The sequence below is a fragment of the Thunnus maccoyii genome, chromosome 5 (assembly GCF_910596095.1).
Source record: "Thunnus maccoyii chromosome 5, fThuMac1.1, whole genome shotgun sequence".
Classification (NCBI taxonomy): domain Eukaryota; kingdom Metazoa; phylum Chordata; class Actinopteri; order Scombriformes; family Scombridae; genus Thunnus; species Thunnus maccoyii.
The window spans coordinates 22,342,066-22,368,302 of NC_056537.1; the positions used below are offsets into that span (position 1 = coordinate 22,342,066).

Here is a 26,237-nt window from a genome sequence, read left to right on the forward strand (position 1 = left end):
CTTTAGAAGAATTCATAGAACAAAAACAATTTTAACCTCATTGTTCTCTCTGTTTCGCTCCTCAAAACAAAATTTCAGTGATGTGATTCTTTTCATGCTTATGGTGAAACTTAAAGGCTTGTGAAAGTTATCAACCCCCCTCTCTCAAAAGGGTTGACCTGGAAAACACTGCCAGCCAAACTCATTTGAACAACATCAATGAAGGTGACCTCTGAACAGCAGGGCGCACACTGCAGTGGCAATCCTTCAAATGCTATTTAACTGAAAATCAGATGATCCTGCTTTATTCTCATTGCGTTCTTCTGTCAAATAGTCATTTGGAGATATAGTTGTGGGTAATGTTGCAATTAGTGATGTGTTCTGCATTTAATTTTCCCTAAAATGAGGTTCTGTCAGAGCAAAGGCAATATGAGAGCTGGGAACTATGTGGGCAAATGCAAGAAGAAATCACTTTCGCCATGATTTGAATTGCTGATGAGAAAGACCTTTACTAGGACATGGCTGCAATCTAAAAGCTGCTGTTCACCTTTATATCAAATGCAGTTTTATCTGTTGAAATGGTACCTTAGCATACCTTAAACCTCAGATGTTTATTGGAGATTATTAGTCTCCCTCATACTTCAAAAGACAACCCTCGCTCTATGCATGTGTCCTTTCACTAAAGTTTAATTTTACAGTTTACTGTTAATGACTCTTTTGTAATTACTAATGTTGGCAATTACACAGTTGCCTCCTCTGACCTATTCACAACCCACAACAACAAACCATTAATGGTGCATTCACTGTATGGCAAAAAAAAAAGAAAAAATGGATGAGAGTGGTGCCACACTCTATCCTTCTATCCGTCACTATTTATAGCCCAAACAATTAAGCTGAGAAGACCTTCATTAGCCTGCTGCTATTCAGCGGGACCCTGAGTCGCCTTGCCAGCCAGCCAAACAGGTGTTCCTTAATAATCACTGCTGAATTGCCAGCAACACTGGTTTGCGATTTTCCCTCCATATGTTTCAAGCTGTTAGCAGTCCTCTACTGAGAAATGAATGACTTTCTAAGCCTCATTACAAAATCTTACAGTACTTACAGGTGGTTGTTGGCTGGCAGTCTGACCCTAATATAAGATAAACAAGCAATGTTTGTGACATTCAGCCACAGTACTGATATAACACATATCACAATATCTATTAAAAGCAGATTGATACTATATCAACATTTATATTTATGATCAAAATGTAAAGTTACTACCATGTCTGTGCTCCTACTGCAACACCTACCTTTTACTCAGAAAACTGCCTGTTTGCTTTCCTTTGAAGCATTACATATTTGATATGCCATGGTTAGGATACAGGTTTTGGGATTTAAGGACATATTAACTCAGAGGCCCATTAATTATAATTAAATATATAGGGCCATTTTTAACATTGCAGATGAGGAAATAGGCTGCAGTCCTCCACTGTAGCCAAGCCAACAGCCAGGAAATGAGAAGCTGTCAGAGGTTTTATAATTCTGCAGTGGCATGACACCCTGGTCCAGTTAGTACCCGATTTATTTGTTATCTCATCAAGCAGAGATAAATTATTATCATTATGCATTGTATATGGGGGGACCCTGCTACCCTGCAGGATCTGTCATGAAATACTGCATATAACTCAACCCTGCACCCATAAGTTCAAGTTCAGGTTGTGTTATTTGGTGTTTTAGTCAACTAAAACGAGGCAGCTGTGGCTCAGGAGGTAGAGCTGGTTGTCCACTAATCAGAAAGTTGGTGGTTTAATCCCTGACTTGTCCTGTCAGTATGTGGAAGTGTCCTTGGGCAAGATACTGAACCCCAATTGCTCCTGATTGCTGTGCCAGCACCTTGTGTAGTTGTCTGCATGATAGCTTGACGCCATAGGTGTGTGTGAGAGTGTGCGTGGATGTGAATGGGTGAGTGAGCAGCAGAAACATTGTAAAGCAGATAAAAATGCTATATAAATGCAGCCATTTACATTTGCCATAAAATAAATGTTACCCCACAACCTTTACGCCCCTAAGATCTCCATCTTTACCCTCATGCACAAAACATCGCAATGTCCTTCATTTGTGCCAAACACTGCTACTTGACATAAATAGCTGATGCAGTATCTGAACATAATTTGTAGAAGACTAAGTTGGCCTATTGCAGCATACAGTATACAGGGTGCTGTAAGGTTATATATCAATTTCTGTATATTTGTACTTCCATCCTTTGCACTTGCTGGACTATTGAGTAGCTTTCTTCGAAATGCTGGTCTGGACTCTCCTCTTAGCCCATTAGGTAAACTGTCTGCTGCTTTTAAAGGAGATGAGTAGAGCTTACGTGATTGGACGCTAGAAACCCTGCCCCAGCTTCGTCTGATGATAATATATTCCTCCCATTAACAATGTATTCATCCTGTTCCAGACCATTTTCCAGATTGTGCTGCATTATGCCAGGATTGTGCTTTACTCTGATCACCAAAATTTCAAAAATTAGTTGGCTGTACTTTCTGAGTTTGTGCTTGCTTTTACCCTTGCCAAGGACACTTTGATGTAATAATTAATTCATTGACACATCAAAAATAAAATATGATCTGTCAATACTATGGTTACAGGGGACATATTATGCTTTTTCTGGTGTTCTGTTATTAATATACTGTTCTGATGTTGGATGTCCATGTTAAATATTAAGGAATGTAAAAATGGTCCCTGCAAGTCAAAAGCCCAGGCTTCAACTTGTATTGAATGCTTCATTTGGGATGAGTTTTTATACCTTGCTGATGAGCTGTTGTTGCCTCGTCGCACATGCCTATAATGACTGTCCGTTCCGTAGCCATTGCTGCTAATGTTTTTCCATGTGTTGTTTGCATTGTCCTCTCTCAGATTTCAGATTCTCGCTCAAACATGTATAGATGTATTTGAGAAGTTGACATTTCACGTAAAGAACGAGAAAATGTAGTCAAATCCTACTAATCGTTTGTTTCATAGTTTGTTGACCTAGCCTCCTGAGCAGCTTTCAGAAACTAACCAATCAGAACAGAGTTGGCTCAGCAGGATGGGAGCCCTACAGAGACAGGAGATAAAACAACCTGTTTCAGACAGAGGCTGAACTGAGGGGCTGTGTAAAGGGTCAGTATAAGATACATAAGGAGTTGTTTAAACTTTAAATCATGTAAGATGTCCCCATCACACTGTTTCCTCCTTTAATCCTGGTGGACAAGAGTCATAATCACTTTGGCAATGAGAGAGCTCTGTCACTTGAATATAAACAGCATTTGCTGAAATGAGTAATTCCCTTATTTTTTCTTCACAATTTGCCATATGCAAGCCCTGTTACATGTGTTTTTTCTGCTAAATCAATGGGAAAATGTATGCCATGGAGAATTCTGAGTGGTCCAGCAAACACTATGCACCTCTTTCTTATTCTAGACCAGTCTTTTACACCTTTTGTACTAGTTTAGTATGGTACCTATCTAATATTCTTTGCACTTTGCTTTGTTTTCATGTCTTGCAGGGCTCATCATCATCAGAGCTTCAGCAAATGGTGAACAAAAATTTAGAGGAAGTAATTTTGAGTATCTGATGACACATTTTCAATGGGAAAAAAAAATGTTTTTTTTCAGTAATGTCAAGTAAAAACAGTCCTACAATTTAGATATCAGTGACGGATAAATAATGCTGCTTTTTCTTTCTTTCTTCAATTTTGCTACGCTTTATTCATTTCTCAGATTATATTGTCTGTTTGCATCTGCAATGAAAAACCACCTCACACATTCTGTCTTCTCTGTCACTATCTTTAACATCAGGGAATGAACTGTTTCCAGCATTAAGTGATATCTCCCACTATGATAGGGTGATATTTCCATTCATTCAGTCACTATCTACCTGCAGCATTACACCTATTTAAATAGAGCTGTCAGTCTGCAATCTCTGTATAATTATGATGAAATACTAATTAGGGCAGACCTGACCTGTGCAGACATGCCCACGCTCTCAAATGTCTACTCCAGATGGCAGCAGGTACAAAGCATGCCTGGGGAAGAGACCTTTTTCAGGGTTGTCTGCATTAGCATAGGGAGGACCTGTCCTATTAGATTGTTGAGATTCTAAACATGTCTCATTTGGTTTAGATTTCAAATAAGGAATTTGGCTGATGTGTGAAAAAATTATGTCTGTCGAAGTGAACTCAGTTAGATGATTGCAACAGGATCGAGATCTCTAGGGTCATTCTTGACCCAACAAAAATGCTGCAGGTGCAGTATACTATATATTTACTCGAAGGAGGGTGGGAGCAAATAGTTACCATCACCACTGCAGGATGAAATATGAGTGGCTTGTGGTTATTACTGGGTTTAACCATGTGGGTAAATGCATTGCTATCCAATAAACTTTATCACTCCAAATATGCTACTGAATAAAGTTTAAGTTTAAATTTAGTTTTAGTTAGATTTAAAAACAGACATGTGTCTTCACTGCATGATTAGGACAGGTTTTCAACAGAAAACAGTGTTGCAGGAGTTATTAGGGTGCAGGTCTGCCACTGAAGACATTGTACTGCAGCATGGACCTCTAAACTGGTTGTTTACCCTACCAGTTACCTTACCGCTAAATTAAGTTAAAATCTATAACATTGAACTTGATAGAACACGTTACTAAGTCTAGTTATTGAATGTGATGAAACACTATTATTTATGTGTCATTTGCTTTCAGACTGGAAATTAAACAATATACCACTAATCACACAACAAATAGCATTGTTTGTCATTGCCTTCCAAAACATTGCCTACAAATGACTGTTACAAAAATGATCAACAATTTGGGGTAAAATTACTCCTTTGTTAAAATTAGAGGACCTTTCTTGAGAGGAAAGTCTCATAATGATTTATATTTGTATGACCGTTTTGGGTTGTCAATCTCTTGAAATTAAGAAAAGGTCATGGTTTGGGTAAAAACAACAACAAACATCTTGCAAATCTTGTAAACAACATATCGTGGGCTTTTTTGATAGAGCCTCTGAGTTTTAGCTAGATGTTGAAAAAGAACCTGTTTCCTAGAAAATATGTATATATCCTAATTTGTTTTGTCAAACACATTTTGAGGTAATGTCCGGATAATGTTCAGTGGCAACATTTTACATTCCATGTCCTGCATGTGGTTCGTTTTATGGAACAAAAGCACTCAGGTTAAGGTTAGGTAAAGATAGTGCTTTTGGTCAAATGTTAAAAAAGTAAAAACTCCTTGTTGTGTGCTTCAACTCTTTTTTGATTGTTTCAGTATTTAACCAATACCATATTCTTTCCCTAACCTTAACCAAGTGCTGTGAGTGCCTAAAAATGCTTCAGATACCACAAACAAATATTGTAGGGAAAATAAATGAAATATGTTGTGAGTGCAGATATGTTCTGTGTGGACATTTTACTACTTAGTAGATACAGTACGTTCATTGAAAAAAGTTTTCTTATTGTGTAAGAAAGACATAATTCAGATGGCATTATGTTTCTCTAAAAACAAATTTGCTGTTGCAAATTAGTAGTCTAGCCTATATATATATATATATATATATATATATATATATATATTTTTTTTTTTTTTTTTTTTTTTTTTTTTCTAGGCAAGAGGGTTGTTTGAAGTGGCATGTATGTATCCATGTCTCCAAGTTGCATACATAATTCTATTTCATAACCATGTCAGTAAGCATTGTGTTGAAGTGGCCAGCTCCACGGTCTTTATCTGGATACAAGACACATTACATAAATGGGGCTTCAAATATGTTGAGTTGTGAATGTCTTTCACAATAATCATTGACAGAAAACAATCACATTCACCAGGTGTAAGCATGCTGAACCTAAATTATGCTCCTTAACTTTGTGCATCTACATACCAAAAATTGAGCTGGATGAGATAGAATATGAAATTACAGAAGTTGTCATTGTGGTTGTATGAGTCATTTTATCTCAGGGTCCACTATTCACAGAGAAACATGTCGGTGCATGAAGGTAACATTTTCTAATTTTTGCCACCTTTTGCTGTGACAGAGCCATTGGAAGCTTCCAGTTTTAACTCCCCAAACTTATGCGCACCTTTTCCACACTACAACTGCCAAACTGGTGAGGGCAACATCTTCAGCAAGGCGTAGAGACAAGGAGTGATGAGGTCACTTCTCTCTTTTGCTCTTTCTGTCTCCAGCTCCCTGACAGCCTGTGATACCTGCCACTTTACTGTTCACCAAGGGAGAGTATGGTGCATAGATAAGCACTGAGATGCACATAAAAACATTCACAAGTCGAGGTCTGAAGAGACAGTTACTGAATAATTCCATGAAACTCTCGTAGGATCAGGTTAAAGGGCTGCTGAGTGATTATACTGCATGTGTACTAACTGGAGATACAAAATTTACCATATTATCAATTTGACACTTGAAAATAAAGATATCGCTGTATATGATAAGACTTTAATATCTCAAAGAACAGTTCTGGTTTATAACAACTTGGGTCTTAGCCACATTGTCTATTGGTACTAACAATCTTTTGTTATCAGGTTATTTACTAAGATCGGGGAACACAGATACATTGCTATAAGTGAGATTGGGCAGGAGCATTAGCAGTCAGATGATCCTACAAGTTTTAAACAAACCTGTGTGTAGTTACACTTATTGGGAAGCAGAATTGAAGGTGTACTATATGTAGCTCCCGGTCTGAAAAGTGAAGCCAATGAAGAAGTGCCTTAAACCTGCATTCCTTCTAATGGCCAGCAGGGGGTGACTCAACTGGCTCCAAAAAGAAGTCCAGTTGTACGGAAGTCTGTGAGAAAATGACTCTACTTCTCACTGGATTTATTATCCCAGTAAATAGTTTCCTAATGAGTTTATGGTCTCAATCACTATTTTCAAGTCCTCTTCAATACAACATGATGTTCATTATGTAAATTATGGTTCCATTTAGATGAAAACAGATGATAAAACAGGGTATGCTTTAGGTTGTGGCTACCTTGTTTGACAAGTCGCTACCATGGCAACAACGTTAATAACGTAACGTAACCATGGCGTAATCCCAGATTCACAGAGTATGCTGCTATTTCACAATGTGTTTTCAGTTCATGAAACTTAGCTGTAATATTTTGGTTGCCTAAAAAAGTCTTGTTCAGCATTTAGTTGTACTCAAAGACCCTCTCAGTAGTTGACTGTTCAGTTTTTCTGTTAAGTACATTTTGTTTTAAAGTTTGTGTAAAACAATAATAATGTAATATGTATTCTGAGTTTTTACACTACAGAAAATTGTGTAATAAATCACCCAGCCAAATTTGAATGATTAAAAAGGTTGCAAAGTATATAAAATTAGGTTTCAAAATTGTGGAAAAATAAGTAGTATTCTTTGCTCTGCAGTGGCCGATGTTAGCCGATGCCAGCGCCATGTCCATTGTCTTTACCCATCCTCCCAGCCAAAAATGGCCCCATCCACCGGTAACAGCAAACAATCCAAAGTGAATCCCAGTTGTCTGATGACAGTTTGTAAAAATACCCGGTGTAAAAATGTCTGTTTTTCGCCAGCGAAAATTAGCATTAGCATTATTACAGTTAACTCTAGACTATAAATGCACCGTGCTAACCAAGATAGAAGTTGGGGCTATGGTCAGCTCCACCCTCTTGTCCAAATATGGTCACTTTTGGCTCCAAAAATCAAAGATGGTGATGGTCAAATTCAAGATGGCGACAATCAAATCACCAAACTTGAGGCTTCGAAACGGCAGTCCACAAACCAGTGGGTGACGTCACGGTGACTATGTCCCTACTTTTTTACAGTCTATGGTTGTACACATGGATGTATTACGAAAACTTGATACTGCCTTCCAAGATGGCACCCACTTTATTCCAATTAAAGTTGCTCACCAGGTGCGTACTGTATGTGAAAAAGGTTTTTCCCTAGGAAGATCATTTCAGGGTGTTCATGAAAATTTACAAAAATTTTATTCTGTGTTTTACAGCTATTTGTTTGGTTTGATTGTGTATGGAAAAAAGTCATTTTGCACCACTGGCTGTCACATAATCCTGCAAAACCAAATGCGGCCATTACACCAAAAGCACCTTACAAACACATCTGTCATAGTTCATAGTTCACTTCATAGTTCAAAAAAACATTATCATTTGCTATAAGGGATTGTAACAGACATTTAGAGTTTTACATCCAAATAAGGAGGTTTAAATAAACATGAAACACACTGTGTTGGGGTCACTTAGCATTAATGATTAACTTAGTAGTTACTGCATTAAGACTATTTTTCAGGTTGTGGGTAAGTGAAGTAATGTATAAAACATGTAAAAAATAGCCTAAATCTTAACTCAACCCTTTTTACGACAGCATCATATAGTCTACACCCAAAATCTGGTGCAATGTATTTTAAATATTTCTAATGTGTACAGCACTTTGAGTTACAACTACTGTATGAAGTGTATTGTACAAATAAATAAACTTAAACTTACATAAAAACAAACATTTTTAAAATGCTGGATATGTCTATTTCTGATGGTAACCAGGCGATGTACAAATTAAAAGACCTCTAGCATTTCATATATGGTCCAATCTTGTTTTCATTTGTTTTCAAACACAAAAATAGACTTTGTAACACTATTCTGATAAGAGCTGATCAGTATATTTACTTAACCTACAAAAAAGAATTAATTGTGTGGATAAAAGAATTAAGGCAAAACCAGCTTTTGATCTGCTGCAGCAAATGTATTTGAAGTACTTGGTTTGTAGTTATCAGCGTTGTAACATGAGTACACATCAGTAGATTTAGGTAAAAGCCAGCTGTGGCTCACTCCAGAGGTCCACCGTTGTGCTCCTGTTCCTCACTTGTTTTTGATGCTGTTCCAATTGTTTTCCTTGTTCAATAATATATGGCACATATGCTTGTTACTGAGACTAGTGTTTTTGGTGTGGGATTTGTGCTGGATTAAGCTTCAAAAGAATGGCTGACAGTCTATTGTTCAATGCTGGCATGCTCAGTTCCCCATAGGGCTGCCGGTTTAGTGCAGTTTGGGTTTTGTAAGAAGAAAATAGAACCAATATTATGCAATCTTGTATTATTTTGTGTGTAGAAACATAGAAGCATACTAGCTCATGGCTAAACAGTGCAACCAGAGAACAACAAATCACTTGTGACGATTGCAATATTGTGCTGCAGTGCCACAATCATTCATGTATTCAGTTCAGGCAGACATAGTGTTGTGCCATAATGACAATGCAACACGCATCCTTCATTAATGAATGGTGAGTGAATGAATCAAATTCTGATCACTTTTTCAAGTGATCCCGCCTTGATGGAAGGACTTTATCAATTGAACTAATTGAAGTACTATGTTTGCTCTGATTTTGATGACGCATATAATTTCATTATGCATGGGTGAATGCGTTTTCTAATATCTTAATCAGCAGCAATTACCAGCCTTTCATCATCACCTCACTGCTTCAGGAATCACAAGTGGAATCAAGGGTTGTGCACACATGGCTCATCACCACATGCTATCTTAGGGGCACAGCACTTGTCCAGCATCTCAGGACCCCTGATTGCATACAAACAGACGATGGTGTAATCTAAATGTGTGTGCAATGCTCCCTCTTATCTCAACAGGCCTGTGGGTGACAGAGGAGTGTGATTGCGGTAAATAGAAACCGCCCACCACCAGTACTCCAGTCCACTAGTACACAGGCCACCAGTGTTTGGTGTACTTGATTCTCAGTATGTTTAGTGCATAGAAATTACAGTAATGTGTAATTATAGCTGATACATTTAGGGGTTAGACAAGACCAAACTAGAGGCAGGGACCTGTGATTGACAGCAAGTTGCCTGGATATGGATCACATAGCTTTTTCGTGAAGCTAGTAAGATAGGAAAAGACATTTACTGAATAAGTGCTGAATAACTTGAGACATTCAGATACACTTTGATCTGTTCTATAATGAACTGCTTTTACAACCACTCCACTACATGCAGCTCTGATGGTGTGAAAATGGAATTCAACAAGCTCTGTGTAGCCACAAACAACATAGAGCTCTGAAGGACACACTAACTGATCAACACAGGCTTTCACATCCAAAGTAATGACTTATGATGTCCAAACATGGTAAATCATGTCATTCCTGACAGGTAGCATGATGACTCTCACAGAATGGAACTGTAGCTTAGCAACACAATTACAAGAAGTTGATCTTGGTAGAGAAGGCTGGCCGTGCAGCAGTTAGCCTTTCAATTTTATGTTAGTGTAACTGTGAGGCATCAATCTGTGTGGACTGGGCTGCAAGAATAACAGCAAAACTAGAATTTGTTTAAATAAAGTAGAATAAAAATTATCTGGAGGGAGCCCACAACATAAAATCTGTAAGGTGTTGCATATTCATATTGATGTTGTGACATTAACCTTGTCCAGTGTCAGTTCTTGTAAGATCAGTGGGTAATAGACCACACTTTGTTTCACACTGATATCTAAATAGTGAAATTGTCAAAACCTCTAGACATACTGATGATAGAAATAGACAATGATATTAAGCACATGTCTGTCCAGCAGCTACAAAATGTTTATGGAAGTTGGAAATTCCTTTTACTCACCAGTGTGTTTCAGTCCTGTGCATCCCTTAGGAAGATTCACCAACAGTGGAACTGAAGCAAAAGAGAATTCTGCAGTTGTGCCCTTCTTGTAAAAATAAAATTACTTCTGCTCTTCAGTTTTTCCTGTCTTAGTTTTTCCCCCACATTGACTGGAAAACTGAATCAATACAGTGAAAGAAAAACGAAAAGCTGAGACCCACAACTTGTCATTTGTTCATCTTGACACCAATAACTCCTGTGACTTCTTTCCACTGGATAAGACACAGAGCTGTGATAAAACCCCAGGGGATCACAGTGGAGTACTCAGGACATTCGCATAATGTGCGAATGCCTCTTGAGTCTTCTGCTGGTACTAATGTCTGACCTGTAGAGAGACCGGTGCTGATTCTCATTCAAGCCACGCTTTTCCTTGGCATGAATACCCGTTCAAATCAAGACAGAGGAAAGGGTAATAGATGGACGAAGAAGAGTATCAAGAGGAAAAGGGAACTGATATGCTGCAAGGCAAAACTGGAAAAGCCAACAACACTGTATTCCAGAAACAGTATTTCTGGTGGCATTGGAGAGGTGTTGTGCTCCCGGTGTGTATCCACTGTGCCTCTGCCTCTTCGTGTCCACCTTGTCTTCAGCAGTGGTGGAGGCACTGAGTGATAGAGCAGTGCTGAGTGCTGCTGCTGCTGCTGCTGCTGCTGAGTCCTTCCTGCTACAGCAGCAGTCTCTGCTCAAATAAATGCCTGGTCTGTCACAGTTCTCTGCTGCAACGCATTAGATTCATCCTTCCTCTCTCTCATACACCCCCTCCCTCTTTCTGCTCTCCTCCCTCCTCGCTCACTCCTCTTCGTTCACTTGCGCTCAGTCACACGTGAGGAGACACAGAGGGAGCCTAGAATACAAATGGGCTGTCTTTCTTAAAGACGTGATTGTGCTTCTTCAATTTGATGATTTTTTTTAAACCAAAGAAGAAAGAAGGTATGGATGGAGTGCATGTGATCTCTGCATCTCCGACTTGCTGTCTTTGATCTGCCTCACCTCCAGTGAACTGAGCTGTCCATGAGTGTTGCTATGATTCTGGACTGCAGATTATTCCTATCAAAAAACAGAGACAGTGGAAGTATTAAGAAGTTTGTTCCAGAGCTCACAGCTCTGGGTCTGGTATAATGCATGTTTTTGGGGAAGTGGCTTCTCTGTCCCTTGTGGAAAAAAAAAAAAAAAAAAAACTCAACTCAACTCAACACAGCTCTAACCACCAAGCACACTAAAAAGCTATATGCTATGAATATTTAATCTAGGAAATGGACATTGGAAAAAATGGAAGAAACTCATATTCTGTTTACATGAAAGTAAAATGCAGCAAATGAAACATCTTTGAAATGAAAAAAAAATATAAATATGTATACATACTTTTTTTCATTACAGGTTATAAAGTAATAAAGGTAATATTGTTAAGAAATAATCACAAACAGATATGATATTGATCATTTATTGGCTCTTGTTTCTAATGTCAGGATATGGTGCTTTTATCTGTTTTAAATCATTGTACAAAACAAAAGAACCCCCTGGCTTCTGGGAAATCTTAACAGACATTTTTCATTATTTTATGAGATTTTATAGACTAAATGTTTGATTAAGGAATTGTAGTAATGACTGACAGATGAATCCATAATAACAAATAAGTGTCAGTTGCAGCCATAGAAAGCACACTTTCACCAGGGGTGTCATAGTATGTCAGACACCCCTACAAATTATAAAATTAGCTTATGTTAATCAAACCAAATCAACCTACTGGTTACTGAGTTTTATTAGCTGCAGCTGGGATTACCCTACTGTTATGTGTGAAACAGTCTGCTGGTAGTGTAGATAAGTGGAATTGTCATTATGTCTCGTCAATGAGTACAGAGATCATTATTATTATTTATGTATTTTATAGTGCATTCTGAAAATTTTCTAGGCAGCTGAAGTCACATTTATGTCATGTGAGATGGAAGATAGTGATATGAAAGGTTCCCATGGTTAGGACTTGCACACATTCATATTATCATAAATACAAGGGGTATTAATGCCTAAATGCAGTCAGGGCAGAGTTATGATGGACAACTCATGTACATCAGAGCTTTTGGTAAAATATAAGATCCCAAGTCGTAATTAAGAATGTGGAATGATGGTCCATACTGGGAACTTTCTCTTGACTTGTCATAGCAGGAAAAGCACATAAGAGATAAATACCATTAAAGGGGAACTCCGAAGTCTGTTTACAGGGGAGTGCTATATGTGAAAAATGTTGTATATGGTTTTTTGTGGCTACAGAGGCTGTTGTGCAAAATCTGAAAAAAATCTGGGGATGTGCAAGAAGTGAGGTTTCCAGACCTCTGTAGCTCAATCCTCATCTCTTTTTGAGGCTAGTGGCTTGGGGTACATAACCGTTACGAGCGTAATGCCCCCAAATTTCCGATCAAACTGTTGTTAGTCAAGTTGCACTGTGGGGAGTGTAGTAAAACAATAATATCTCTGGTTCCGCTGCACTGATTTACATCTCAAGTTCGACAATGTACTGCAATGCTTAATTGTTGGAATACTCTTTTAGTCACACCAGTGAGCCAACGTGTAGTATACCATGCCCCTAATGGAATGCCTACAGTAAATGCAATGCATCCATTATTAATGTTAGATACACCTGTGCTTGACAAGAGAAAATGTGAGAAAGGAAAGAAAATAACAGATTAACTGTGCAGTTCACTATATAGCACCTGACTAAGCACCCGTTTAATACACCCTCTTAGTGTTTGAGTCACTCTAGTTACATTGTTATCTGATTGTAGACCTGTTGCCAATGCTCTGCCTGCCAGACGATTCTACTGGGCTTTGTTTGCCTTATCATGCCTAGCCACAGCAGACTGTAAGCCTGACTGACTATCTAGTAAAGTGCCTGTTAACTTTACCTGCCTTGTCTGATGAATCTCCTTTTGGGTCTGAGTCCTGCCTTACCGTATCACAGACAGATGGATACAATTAAATTCCTGCTGTGCACTGAAACCATTTGTGGAACAACTGACTCTTGGTGTGTACTAAGGAATGGTTGTGATTTAAGACAGCATGAGATCCAGCACTATGGATAAAGCTAAATGGTCTAGCATTAGACACCCCAATGCCTTTTATGCGCACATGGTAACACAAAAAAGACACACCATACTTAACACATTCAGAAAAAAGAGTATATTCCAAGCTTAGATGCTGTTTTCCAACTGTCAAATCCTGCACAGAAGACTTCAAATTTGTTTCCATTCTCTACTACTATTCTATACATACTTTGCATGCACAATTTATATCAAAATAATACAGAATATGCACTACATGTAGATAAGACATAGCCTTTTATTTTTTCCCATTTATTTTCTATATGAATGACTTGATAATTTAACTAGCCATGCAACAATTGCAGAGGAAAAAAAATACCAGTGGAAGATGCATGTGCCTCTCAGCTCAAACATTATCATTCATGAGTGGTATCTTGTACAAGGCAGCTCCTAGTGTAATAGCTGTACTGTAACAAGCTTAAAGGACAATTTCAGATCCAAGTTGAGAAAATGATAGAGGCACAGAAAAATTACAGATCACTGAGATCAGAAATGAGTAAAGTTAAGAATAATTTCCAGATCCTGTTTTCATGTGCTATTTCATTGTTCATCTCCAGAGGGCACAGATGATTCCATCACCTCTGACCATTTTTGCCTCTGATTATCTTATCTTGTTTCCATGACAGCTGCAGCTCATGTCTATTTTACTTGGACTGTGTTGGTATTGCTGCTTTACCTAGAAATAAGCATTATTTTATCACATTTATAAGCCTTTCATGTATGAATATGTGTTGTGTATGTTTCAGCCACAAGCATTAAGATAAACCTTGAACTCTATAGCTTACTCTTGACCATGGAATGTGGTGTATTTTCATTAAGTGTCATTGGTGTGCTTAAAGACAATATTAAGCTATGCAGATTGATTTCATAAGTCTTATAAGCAATAAGTGCTAGTGTGTTAAAATCTTATTGATGATGTATTTGTAATCTCATGAATCACATTTAATCACAATATAAGTATAGAAACACGGTAAAAGAATCATAATCATACACTGGAGAAATTTGAGTGTGTTTGTATTACATGTCACTTTGCTCGGGCCTGCATTAAAGTCTTCACCTTTTTTAAAAATACACTCTGGAGAAGATCAAGAAATAAGGGTGAAAATTGACAAGAATAATAAAAATAAAGGCCAGAAGACAACTTGGCAATAATGGTGTAAAATGATCCCCAATACTTATATATAAAAAAATGGACATAACTAGATAGAATTGAATATGCCAGTACATATCCACGACAGCTCAAGACCTGTCTTGAAGAGTTTTGACGAGTGACGAAGATAAAATATAATGGTGTAATTGGCCAAAGATAAAGAGGATCAACAATAGGTGTGACCTATGCCGACCCAAGGGTATAAAAACTACGCCCTGAAGGCAAGAACCTTCAGAGCGACTTGGTTCATCTTGTATGCACTAATTGCTCTCTTTTACTGCCGGCATTAAAGAACACTTTGCTGTTTGGACCTCTGACTCCTGATTTTTTTATCATCAAAGAGCAGGTTTTTTGATCTGGTGTTTTCTTCAACTGTCATCCATTGATCTGACACTATAGGAACTCTGGCAAAGATCTGACTCAGATGTTATGTCTTATTATAATAACAATCATGAGTGTCACAACTTTCCTTTAACAACAGTTCTCTTGAAGTGCACCTGTTTCGGATGTTATCACTCTTGAATGGGTATTGTCATGGGTTATCAGCCTCATATGGGTTAGACAGGGCCTGCTACACCTACTAGTAGATTCATACCCAACCCAGTGGAATAATATAGGAATAATAATATAGAAATGTAGATACTGCGTTTGAGATTTGACATGTGTCTGCGTGGTCGCCATATTGGGGTGGTCAACAGCCAAGAGTCAGAGAGAGTAGACCACATGGAAAAATGCTGCAGGCATGTGCTGCATTTGGCAGTACAAACAGACAAAAAGTTCAAAAATTTTATTTAACTGTTAAGTAAATTAGTGACTATCCTGAAAATGACACTGTTGTGATGATGGCTACCTAATGAAAATATGACTACGTGTCCAGGGGTTTAACATGATATTTACTTAACAATGACCTCATTATTTGTATAATTTACTTAATAGAAAATTATTAGCTGAAATGTGTTTGTGCTCATGACATCATACACACTAGTTAGCCTAAAGCTAGCTCTAGTAAGCCATATTTATGCTGCTAGTGTGAGGGGTCAATTGATATTGGCAAGATTGTGGCATCTTGCCAATATTTAATAGCAGTAAAATGCAGTGAAAGTTTTCTGACGGAGTAAAATATCGCAACTCTGGTCTCAAACTGTCATTTTTTGCTTTTAACCTACATGTTGCCTAGCCATCCAACCAACCCGCCTTCTCCTAACAAGGGAAAAAATCCCCTGATCAAGTTATCTTTTATTGATGTCATCTGAACTACATCAATTCCCGGGTCATAATTACTAGGGTTGCTATATGGCGTCTGTAACTCAAAGTTGACCTCCACCTTACCAATGTTCGACAACACCCCTCTGAACTTACAGGTGAAGCAAGCCAATTCTATCTATGAGGCTGATAACCACTGATAATGCCCATTCAATCGAGTGATAACATTTGAAGTGGGTGTGAAGTATTGGATTTTTTGCTGTCTCTCTCACTTTCACACACACATTCACAGAGGAGGGAGAAAAGAGAGAAAGAACCAAACAATAAACCATGTAAAGAAACAAAACCATAACCCCATAACCACATGTGAACAAAATTAGGATTTAAAAATCTTTTATGCTCTTGATAAAGTGCATTTTATATGTAACATACATGTTACCTGTAGCAAAACCTGATCAATATTAGGCTGACATGTATCGATTGGTTCATTTTCTCAAGCTTTTACTTTACCTTCACTGTCTCATTAGCTCTGTTCTCCAATCTGCAAACAACCTTGGTGTCTGTTAATTCCCATGTGAACCATGAAGATAAAGTTTTGATACACACAACTTTTCTTAGTCCTTTTACATATCACAGTTTGCAGCTGTCAGTCACAGGTGTATGATGCTGAAACAAGAAACACACCCACAGTCTCAGAGCAGCTATGCCACATGACCTTTCAATTTATGGATTTTAAAGCGCATTGACTAAATAGAGGATTATATAATTTGCAGAATGTGTAGGAAAAAACACAACATTCAACATCATGCCCTTGTGCAACAGTGCTGTTCTTGCTTTAAAGTCAGATGTGTTGTCTGCTTGTTATTTTTGATCAAACAAGGGTTTGATTTTATCTTCTTGTGTCTTTGCAAATCAAATGTATCTTCTTATGGTACAGTATTTACTATTGTGAGACTGATAATCAGACATGTCATGAGCTTGTGTTATCAGTAAAAAACATGCTTTGTCAGTACCATTTCATTGGTCAACTTTGTGTGTTTCAGTTGTCTGTTCTTTTGAGACTGATGATCTTGGTAACAATTTAATCAGATTTTATTGACTTTGATGTAAGAAGAAAAGAAAGAGCTTCAACCTAAAATAATAATAAAAAAAATCTTTCTTCATTTCTCAATCAGTGACTATAATTGCCATGCAGAATAGGATATTTTTACCATGTGTGATTTTTCTCCATCTTAAATGTGTCTCACAACCAGAAAGGCCTCTAAGCTTATTATGTGCACACACACTTTTCTTCTTAAAAAAAGATCCACACATACACTGTGCTTTTTGTGAACTGCCAATGTGTTTTTATTTATTTAAATAACTTAAACCTACGGATAGTAGATGGCCACCCACCTAAAGCCCGGTTCTGCTTGAGGTTTCTTCCCGTTAATGGGGAGTTTTTCTTTGCTACTGTCACCAAGTGCTTGCTCATGAGGGAACGTTGGGGTCTGTAAATTAAAGAGTACAGTCTAGACCTGCTCTATGTGAAAATGCCCTGAGATAACTTCTGTTGTGATTTTGTGCTACATAAATAAAACTGACTTTATTTGTTTATTGATTCTGCCATGTTTTTAACAATGATGAGACCTCTTGCTGTTTGGTTGAAGTTTCTTTCCTTCGTTAATGCTGACCACTTCACATTTTCTTGGCCATAGAGAATGTGTCATTTGACTAGGGCTAAAAATAATCAGGGAGTCCTTTGAGAGTCTGTAGCATCAGACTTGTATGATACTGAGAACAAGCACTCAAAGAATACATACCACCAATATTCAACACCTTTCTACCTTGGTGTTGGTTTTGAAACTCTACAATGCTATACATCTTAGAATCTGGAATCTTTCTATTTTAATTGATTGACTTGATTAATTAATCAATTTTTGACAAGAAAAGCAAATTATGTAAGAAACTAATATTCCTACCAGCAACAACAAACAGTCAGTTGTTTCTTGAAATAACCAGTTCAATTGACCAGTTTATATGGAAAGACAGACAGATCAGTGTCACTTCTATACACCATGACTTACTAAACAATTCAAATTCAATTCAATTCATCAGATATTATTGGATGGGGAAATTAAAGAAATGATGCTTTGCACAGGTGTTTTCACTTATTCTGGTTAATTAGACCTCTGCTCAGGTTGAAGTTGGGTGGCACTATGTTGGAATTACATGAATTCACCAAACTTCATGAATCAATAAGAATGTTAAAGGTGCAAACCTCTCCCACCCTAACAGGTGCATCAGAACTAATCAGAAGGTCAGACAGATGTCAATCAAACACAGTCTTTAAATACCCACACTGTCCTAAGACAAGGTCAGGCCAGTAACTGAAAAAAATGTTTAGGTGAACTATGGATGACCTTTAAATAATGCCATCACAGAAACCATCAGTAACAAAAAATAAAATATATTTTTTATCCTGATGTCAAACTCAGACACCTGTCATTCGCAGTTTTTTTTTTTTAAGAGACAACTCTATTTTTAAATCACATTTTTCAGACCTCTGAAAATAGCAAGAGAGACACTATGCTGCAAATGCAATGCTTCAACACTCCATCAGACAAACCATTGTTAAAACCCCTTTGTAGGCAGAATAAATGTTTGTTTATTTCCTTCTTGTGCTAATTACTTATTAGTAGGACACATACGTTTTCCCTTAAGTGGTTTATACATCATTCCCCCCATTTTCTAAATTAATTACATCAGAGGTGGAAATGCTAATGTGGCCCACTAACACCACTGCTGCTGGAGTGGGAGAATCCAGGTCAGAGGAGAGTGGTTCTTTAGGCACCACAGAGGATCCAGACTCTTACTGCCAGTAGAGGAGGAGTTAGTTCAAGCTACATTCTCATGCAGAACCATATGTTTTAATATCATTAGCACTAAGATGCTTTAGCTTTTAACCAGATCTTGCAATATGGACAAATTACCCTCATTACTTCCCATTTTAATGGTCAGTATTGGGGTTGATGTTTAAGATAGTGCTTTGAGTGCTTTGTGAAAATACAGTGCAATCAAAGCTAAACGCTCAATTGTGTCACAGCTATTAGGCTGCATTCACACCATATCAGGCATTGCGGCACCTTGTGCAGAGGTGAGCGGGGTGGTGGGCATGTTTATTTGTGCTTTAGAACATAACCACCGTGAAACAATCAGAAAATAACGTTTTATTTCTCTCATTCACGCTTTGTTCCCGTTACTGCCGCTTGTTCTCTTCATTCACTCTCTAGGTTGCTCAACCACCGCTGATCTCACTCTCTCTCTTTCTCTCTTTCTCTCTTTCGGGGTGCTCTTAGCTCACTCTCTTTTTCTCTCATCTTTTTAAAAAAGAGTCAAGAAGCCGACAGCAAAGCCTAACTTTACTTTTAACATTATCAAACAAAGAGAAATGTCCTCCCTTTGTCCTAGTCACAGTTTTTGTCCTCCCTCGTGGCAGGGTTGTACAGATCTGATCAGTCTGATCACCAGCTTACATGATTGGCCACCACAGCGTGATGTGGGGTCGCGTTTCAACAAAAGTTGATTCTGGTTCAGCTTCTTTATGCAGGGCCACTGCGTTTTTTTGCGGCATGCCATGCGGCCCCCACTTCTGCAACTTAAATGCACTATCCCCACTCAAATGAACAGGAGGACTGGCGTTTTTCCCGCAATGTCCAATTTGGTGTGAATGCAGCCTTACAGTCAAATAAAAAACTTTGTTGTGTAAAAATAATACAAAACTGAATATAAAGTATAATGTTTGTGCTGGTTCACTAGTTTTTACACATTTAGGGACATTAGAACTACACCACTTCCTTCTTTGTGTTGTTAAGACATAGAAAATGCCCTAAAGACCCTGGGTGTGCAGCCATCAAGATTGTCACACTGCTGCACATTGAGCATGTATTAATCACATATTGTGTCCTACAAGTGACAGGGAAAGAGTGCACCGAGTGAAACAAGGCCCTGAGTGGGGATTTGCCAGTGGGCCCGTCCATTCAAATGGCATGTGATGATAACCTCCTTGTCTTCTGCTCAGAGATTAACAACGGGCTGCATGGATGGATATGCTCTAGTGGTGTGCTTGGACTTGAGAAGCATAGAGGTCAGACTCTATCTAAACAGCAGATGGTTTGTTGGGCCTCTTTGGGAGCATGCTAAAATGGATTGAATGCACGAATAAAAGTCTGCATATGAGCACTCTTTAGCTGTAATGGAGGCTACGTTGTAGAAAATTATATGAACATATAGGAATTTGATTTAAATCCTACACAAGTACGAATCTACAGCACACAAACATAAATATAAACTAAAAGAAATATTTCGCTATAATCACTATAATACATGGAAAACAAAGGGGGGAGTTTATATCAGTGTAGACAGACAGTTCTACTAGACAGCAGTAGTGCTAATTACACAGACTAAAGCCATAAACAACACAGCAAAACACAGAATGCAGCCTTCCTCTACTGCTCAGCATCCAATAACAGCTGACATTGAACCACCAGCAATTTAGCCCCTCTGCTCAACAAACACAGTGTTTAAAGACCTTTTACTATCATAATAAGTTGATTATAAGCATGGCCCTGACTACCAAAATAAAAACAGAAATGTTAGGTGGCACCTGTCCCCTCATTGTAATGTGAGTTTTGGCAGATGCTAATTGCTAAGCAGCCGAACCATTCTATTAGGGGAAGATCAAAAACATAGCTTTAAAGTGAAATGCTCCTCCAAATTCCATATTTCCAACATCTGGAAAATAAACAACCATAGACAAGGCAATCATTACGGGGGGGGGGATCTATTTCTTATTATTAGGTCAGATATGGTATACTATTTTCTATTCTATTTTACACTATTTTCTGCCAAAGGTTATATCAGTTATATCAGATTAGAGATTAATTTTGATTCTTTTTTACCTGCGTGTTGCTCACTGGTTTGAGCTGGGTGGGGCTTTGTTGAAAAAAGGGGATGTCGCATAATCCTGTGCACCAATCAGGATTTAGCAACATCTTTATCAAAATCTGATTACAATGGGTGGGTTGCTTGATCACATGTTTGATCGAACCACACCCACAAGTCTTTGTGAAGCAGATTAGCTGAGTTCATGAGTGTTGAACTATGAATAAATAATACCTAAGATCTTTTTATTATTTTGTCAGGAATATTGAATGTTATAATTATATCTGTAAAATCTGAAGTCAAGTTCTTCAGAGATTTTGATTGTGAGGTGGTCAACATTTCTTTTTAAGGAGATATACTATGCAGACAGAGTATACTGTAACATGCCTAAACCCCCACCACCTAGTATTCTCACACTTTCCCTGAGCAAACACGTGCTTGTAAAGATGACACTGCAGGGGTAATTTTGAGATATTTGTTTCTGTACACAGACATTTGTAGTATTTACCGTGGTTACACTGAAACAGCAATGAAACTTGAAAAGCAAATGACATGTCTCTCCAGCACCATTCACAAGCCAATCCAAGGCTAGCAATAGAAAAGGCAATATTATGGGCAACTTCTGATGTTAAACAGCACCCTAGGAGTTGTCTCAGCATATTGGATAGATTTTTGACCTAGCTCTCACTGTTGCTTGTTGCCTGCAGCATTGCCCATAAAATTGCTGAATGTATCACTACCCTAAGCTCAACCAACACCAATAATGGAGGGAAGTTTATACTTTATTAGCTAAAGCTAGATATTTTGCTTATGCCCTTTGAATATGAAAATAGAACTAATGTCTTTTTGAGTCAAATATTTTTTTATATTTACAATGAGTATTAAAAGTTTAGTTAGTATGAGCTTTGTGGATTACCAGCTTGCTTGTGTTTGCTAGCTAGCTAGGTTTTAGCTTTTTTTTTTTTTTTTTTTTAAGCTAGGCACAGCACGCTATAAAGATATAAACACTTAAATATTACTTTCAGATTGTTTCAATTTGAGCCAGAAAGATAGCAATGCTCAACAGTTTTGGCTGACAGCAAGCTGGCTAACTGTTAGCTCACCTATGCAAGCTTATGTTACCTTACCTCCATGGTGGCAAAATGTAAAAAGCAAATATTCTAATATCATCGTAATAATGAAGCTGTAGTAGCAGACCAGCTGTTCATGTTTCAGTCACTGCCACAAGACATCTTTCTTTGAAACTGCCTGGTGGTGGGGCTCCAGACGCCAGTTGCCTCACACTGGCTCTGGGAGAAGCTGCCTCCTGGGTCTCAGTTGTAAAGGTAAACACTGAGGAATTTTTGCTTCCCCTCTTTGTCCCATATGGATCTGGTGAATGTGACAACACTGACAATCTACCATGCTCCAACTTCTATGCATCACCCCAGGAGTTAGCAGATAGCATGCCCACCTTACCTGAGCTCACTACCCCGGAGGGAAGGCGTAGGAGTCCATGGTCCCGCCCCAGAAAGAACTCTGGCCCCAGCTCTTCATCTGGCTCCTCGACCAATTCCTTTGCTCCAACCCCCAAAGCCATTTGTCTTTGGAGCCAACCGCATCGCCTGTCACCCAGTGTAGCCAAACTTGTTACTACCTCAGCTGCTCTCAGTTAACCTCCAGCTGCAAGGACCACTGCCCCCAGTCAAGTGCCACCACTCCCTGCCTCGCCAAGGTCAGCTACTTCTGTCATCTTCCAATTCCCTTCCAGCCTTGCAGTTTACACCAAGGATGTAACTCTGTGCCTGAAATCTTGGTGTTGGGTGACTCCATTGTAAGATTTGTTAAACTCCCGTCCACCATCACACATTGTCTTGGGAGCAAAAAAGGTTGAAGATTTTATTGAACTTGCTCCAACAGTTATCAGCCTTCACCCCTGAGTCCACACTGTAATAGTACACGCTGGAACTAATGACATCATGTCTAGATGATCAGCCAAGCTGCACTAGGACATTGACTCACTATGCTTAACAACTGAGAGTCTGGGAAAAAGCTGGTCCTTTCTCTTTCAAAGAGCGTTGAACATTTTAACAATTTTGCCCTTTCCACACTTTAACTTCTCCTCAGAAAAGCCTGTTTTACAACAGTGAGGATGCTGCTGGCCTGTTACTTTAAAAGTATCATTCTTGTTGTGACCAGTGTAGGAAGGAACAGGTGTTCAGCAAGCCATCTCTCTCCCTGTATGGTCACACCATTTAATCTCATTCACTTTTCCTGCCGGCCTATGTCTCCTCCACTGCCCCTTGCCAAAATGCCAATTATACTCAAGACAGGGCTACTAAATATAAGATAAGATGCAACCTGAGGATTTTACTTCTCTGATTGAAGCCTCTCCTCCTGGCTCCTTTTTTTTTTCACCAAACTAGACTTTTGGGAAGTGGGGTAGGGGTAGCTGTTTTCTTCGGAAATAATTTCAATCTTTCTTGTTTTGACTTAGGTCTGTTTTCCTCCTTCAGGGTACTTCCATTTGAATTAAAGGGATATACCAAGTGTTACATCATGCCTGGACTTTCACTCCTGTTGTCAGTCCTTCTGGTCATATGGTTTTGTTTATGATTTGGGAGGTGGGTTTAGAGGACTGCATTATTAGTAAGTTTGTTGGGTTGTGGACTTGGGTTTGTGTTTGTGGTTAGTCTTGGATGGGTTAGTGTAGGTGGCGTTGAGTTTTTTGGGGTGTTTTGGTTTTCTGTTGCTCTGTTTCCCTTGTGTGTTCATGTACCCCTCCACACCTGCCCTGCATTTGGACTCGTTAGCCCTGCCCTGCTCTGTTTTCCCCATACCTGCCCTGTGTTAGCCTCATCAGCCCTGCCCTGCTCCCTGTGTTTCCTCAGCCAATCAGCTCCCTGTATGTTCACTCCCCTCTCCTGAGTTCTCCACCCATCTCTCTACGTGCACCTCATCTCCTCATTAGTTCAGTTTCTTTTTAAGTCCTGGTTTTCTGTTTGTTGGATTGTTTGTTTTGTCCGCTTGTTCTGTTCGGCTCTGTTTGCCTTGTTCTGTTCTTGACCATTTCAAGATTAAAGGAGATTTTCGTCAAATCTGCATTCTGGCCTCTGCATTTGGGTCCACTCCTGCTTCCCCAACCTGACAAAACGATCCAACCAAACATGGACCCAGCAGAGACGAACCGTTTCCAAGGAACCTGTCTGGCACTGGGGGGACCTTGCTCAGCCAGACAGGCCTCCAAGCCTGCCAGCCACCAGCACTGTCATTCTGTTTCCACGCCTGCCCTTCCAGCTCAGATGACTCTATTTGAGTTTTTCTGCCATCAAGCATCCAAAACTGCAAGTAAAAATTCAGCTAACCACACACTAGATAGCCACCAACCTGCTTCTCTGCCTGCAAGTCTTCAGCCTCCACCCTGGCCTGCTCACAACCAGTCAGCCCCCATGTCTGTTAGGCTTGGGGTCGTGAGCCTGCAACCTGCTGGTCCTGAGCCATCACCAGTGGCTCTGGGAGGCCCTCAGAGTGCCAACCGGAGGTCAGGTCATCAAGGCAGACGACTTTACCGCTCTTTGGGTCACCTAGCCACCTTGCCTGTCTGGTCCAGGGCTACGCCTCCACCCCCCAGTGTCATAAAGTCCCTGGATCCCAGCTCTCAGCTCCTGCACCAGCCCATTCAACTCCTCGTTCCTGCTGGCGTGCAGCAACTCCAGCTTCCTGCTGAAGCGCAGCAACCTTCTGTTCCTGAGCTGCGCCAGTCCCCCGTTCCTGAGCTGCACCAGTTCCCTGTTCCTGAGTTGCAACCATCCTGTCCCTGTCCACCTGAAGTCATGGAGTCACTGGTCATTGGGTTCCTGTGCAGCTGTTTCCTCTGGCTCCCGGGTCCCTGTGGTTCCTGTTTTCCCAGGAGGGCCAGGTCTCCACGTCCTGAAACTCCAGTGGCGTCGCCTTCCAAGCCTGCAGCATCCCCTGTGGCGTTGCCCTCCGGGCCTGCAGCATCCCCAGTGGCTCCGCCCTCCGAGTCTGTAGCAGCATCCCCAGTGGCTTCGCCTCTAGAGGGGCCCAGCCTTCCCTGTCAACCTGCAGCTCGGCCTCCAGAGGGGTTCCGCCTTCGCTGCCGGCTCCGTGCCTGGCCTCCAGAGGGTCCCGCCTTCGCTGCCGGCCCCCTGCCCCGCCTCCTGAAGGGTCCCGCCTTTGCTGCCAGCCAGCAGTCCAACTTCCAGAGGGTTTCTGCCTTCGCTGTCCACCTGCAGCCCAACCACCAGAGCAGCTCCTCACGTCCGGTCACCCTCCAGAGCGACTTCTGCCATCTGTCCTGTCTCCAGGCCATCCCCCTGAACTTTCTGGCTCTGCCTCTGTCCAGCCCCCTGGCCGTCACCTGAACTCTTATGCTCTGCCCCTGTCTGGCCTCAGGCTGCCCACCTGAGTGCCATCTCCCAGGCTCACAGTGTCCTGGCACCATCTTCCTGGTTCCCCATGTCCTGGCCACCTTCCTGAGCATGACCTCCTTGGTTCCCTGCATTCTGGCTACCTGCCCCTGCGCCACTTCCCTAGCTACCTGCTCTTTTTCATGGCCTATTTTTTGGCCTCCTCCTCCCCCCTTCTTGCGACAGCCATCCGTCCTGTGTCCTTCGGTGGCGTTTGTGGGACGTCTGGTATCCGTCCCTTGAGGGGGGGGGTTCTGTCACTTCTTGCCTGGACTTTGTTTTTCTGGACTTTTTGTGTTCTTTGGAATTTCTCTAGTTTCACTTCTGTTGTCAGTCCTTCTGGTCATATGGTTTTGTTTATGATTTGGGTGGTGGGTTTAGAGGACTGCATTATTAGTTTGTTGGGTTGTGTACTTGAGTTTGTTTTCTGGGTTTTGGTTTTCTGTTGCTCTGTTTCCCTTGTGTGTTCATTTAGCCCTCCACACCTGCCCTGCATTTGGACTCGTTAGCCCTGCCCTGCTCTGTTTTCCCCACACCTGCCCTGTGTTAGCCTCGTCAGCCCTGCCCTGCTCCCTGTGTTTCCTCAGCCAATCAGCTCCCTGTATGTTCACTCCCCTCTCCTGAGTTCTTCACCCATCTCCCCACCTGCACCTCATCTCCTTGTTAGTTCAGTTTCTTTTTAAGTCCTGGTTTTCTGTTCAGTCTTTGTTGGATCGTTTGTTTTGTCTGCTAGTTCAGGGAAAACTAAATACATGTCCCAGAGATGGATAAATGAAAACATTTGTGCTTTAAAAAGTAACTATCGTAAAGCAGAGCGTCAATGGA

At 40.0% G+C, this 26,237-nt stretch overlaps 1 long non-coding RNA gene across 1 annotated transcript in view; it reads right to left on the reverse strand.

Annotated features, from left to right (window-relative positions):
- The window catches only part of LOC121897758, a 38,741-nt gene extending 16,204 nt beyond the window's left edge, over nt 1-22,537 (reverse strand). Inside the window, exons 1-2 of the long non-coding RNA XR_006096282.1 lie at nt 22,462-22,537; nt 10,597-11,682 (exon numbers count right to left, since the gene is read on the reverse strand). This is a non-coding gene — a long non-coding RNA (uncharacterized LOC121897758). The remainder of the gene's footprint in view (nt 1-10,596; nt 11,683-22,461) is intronic.
- Between the last annotated feature and the right edge of the window lie 3,700 nt (nt 22,538-26,237).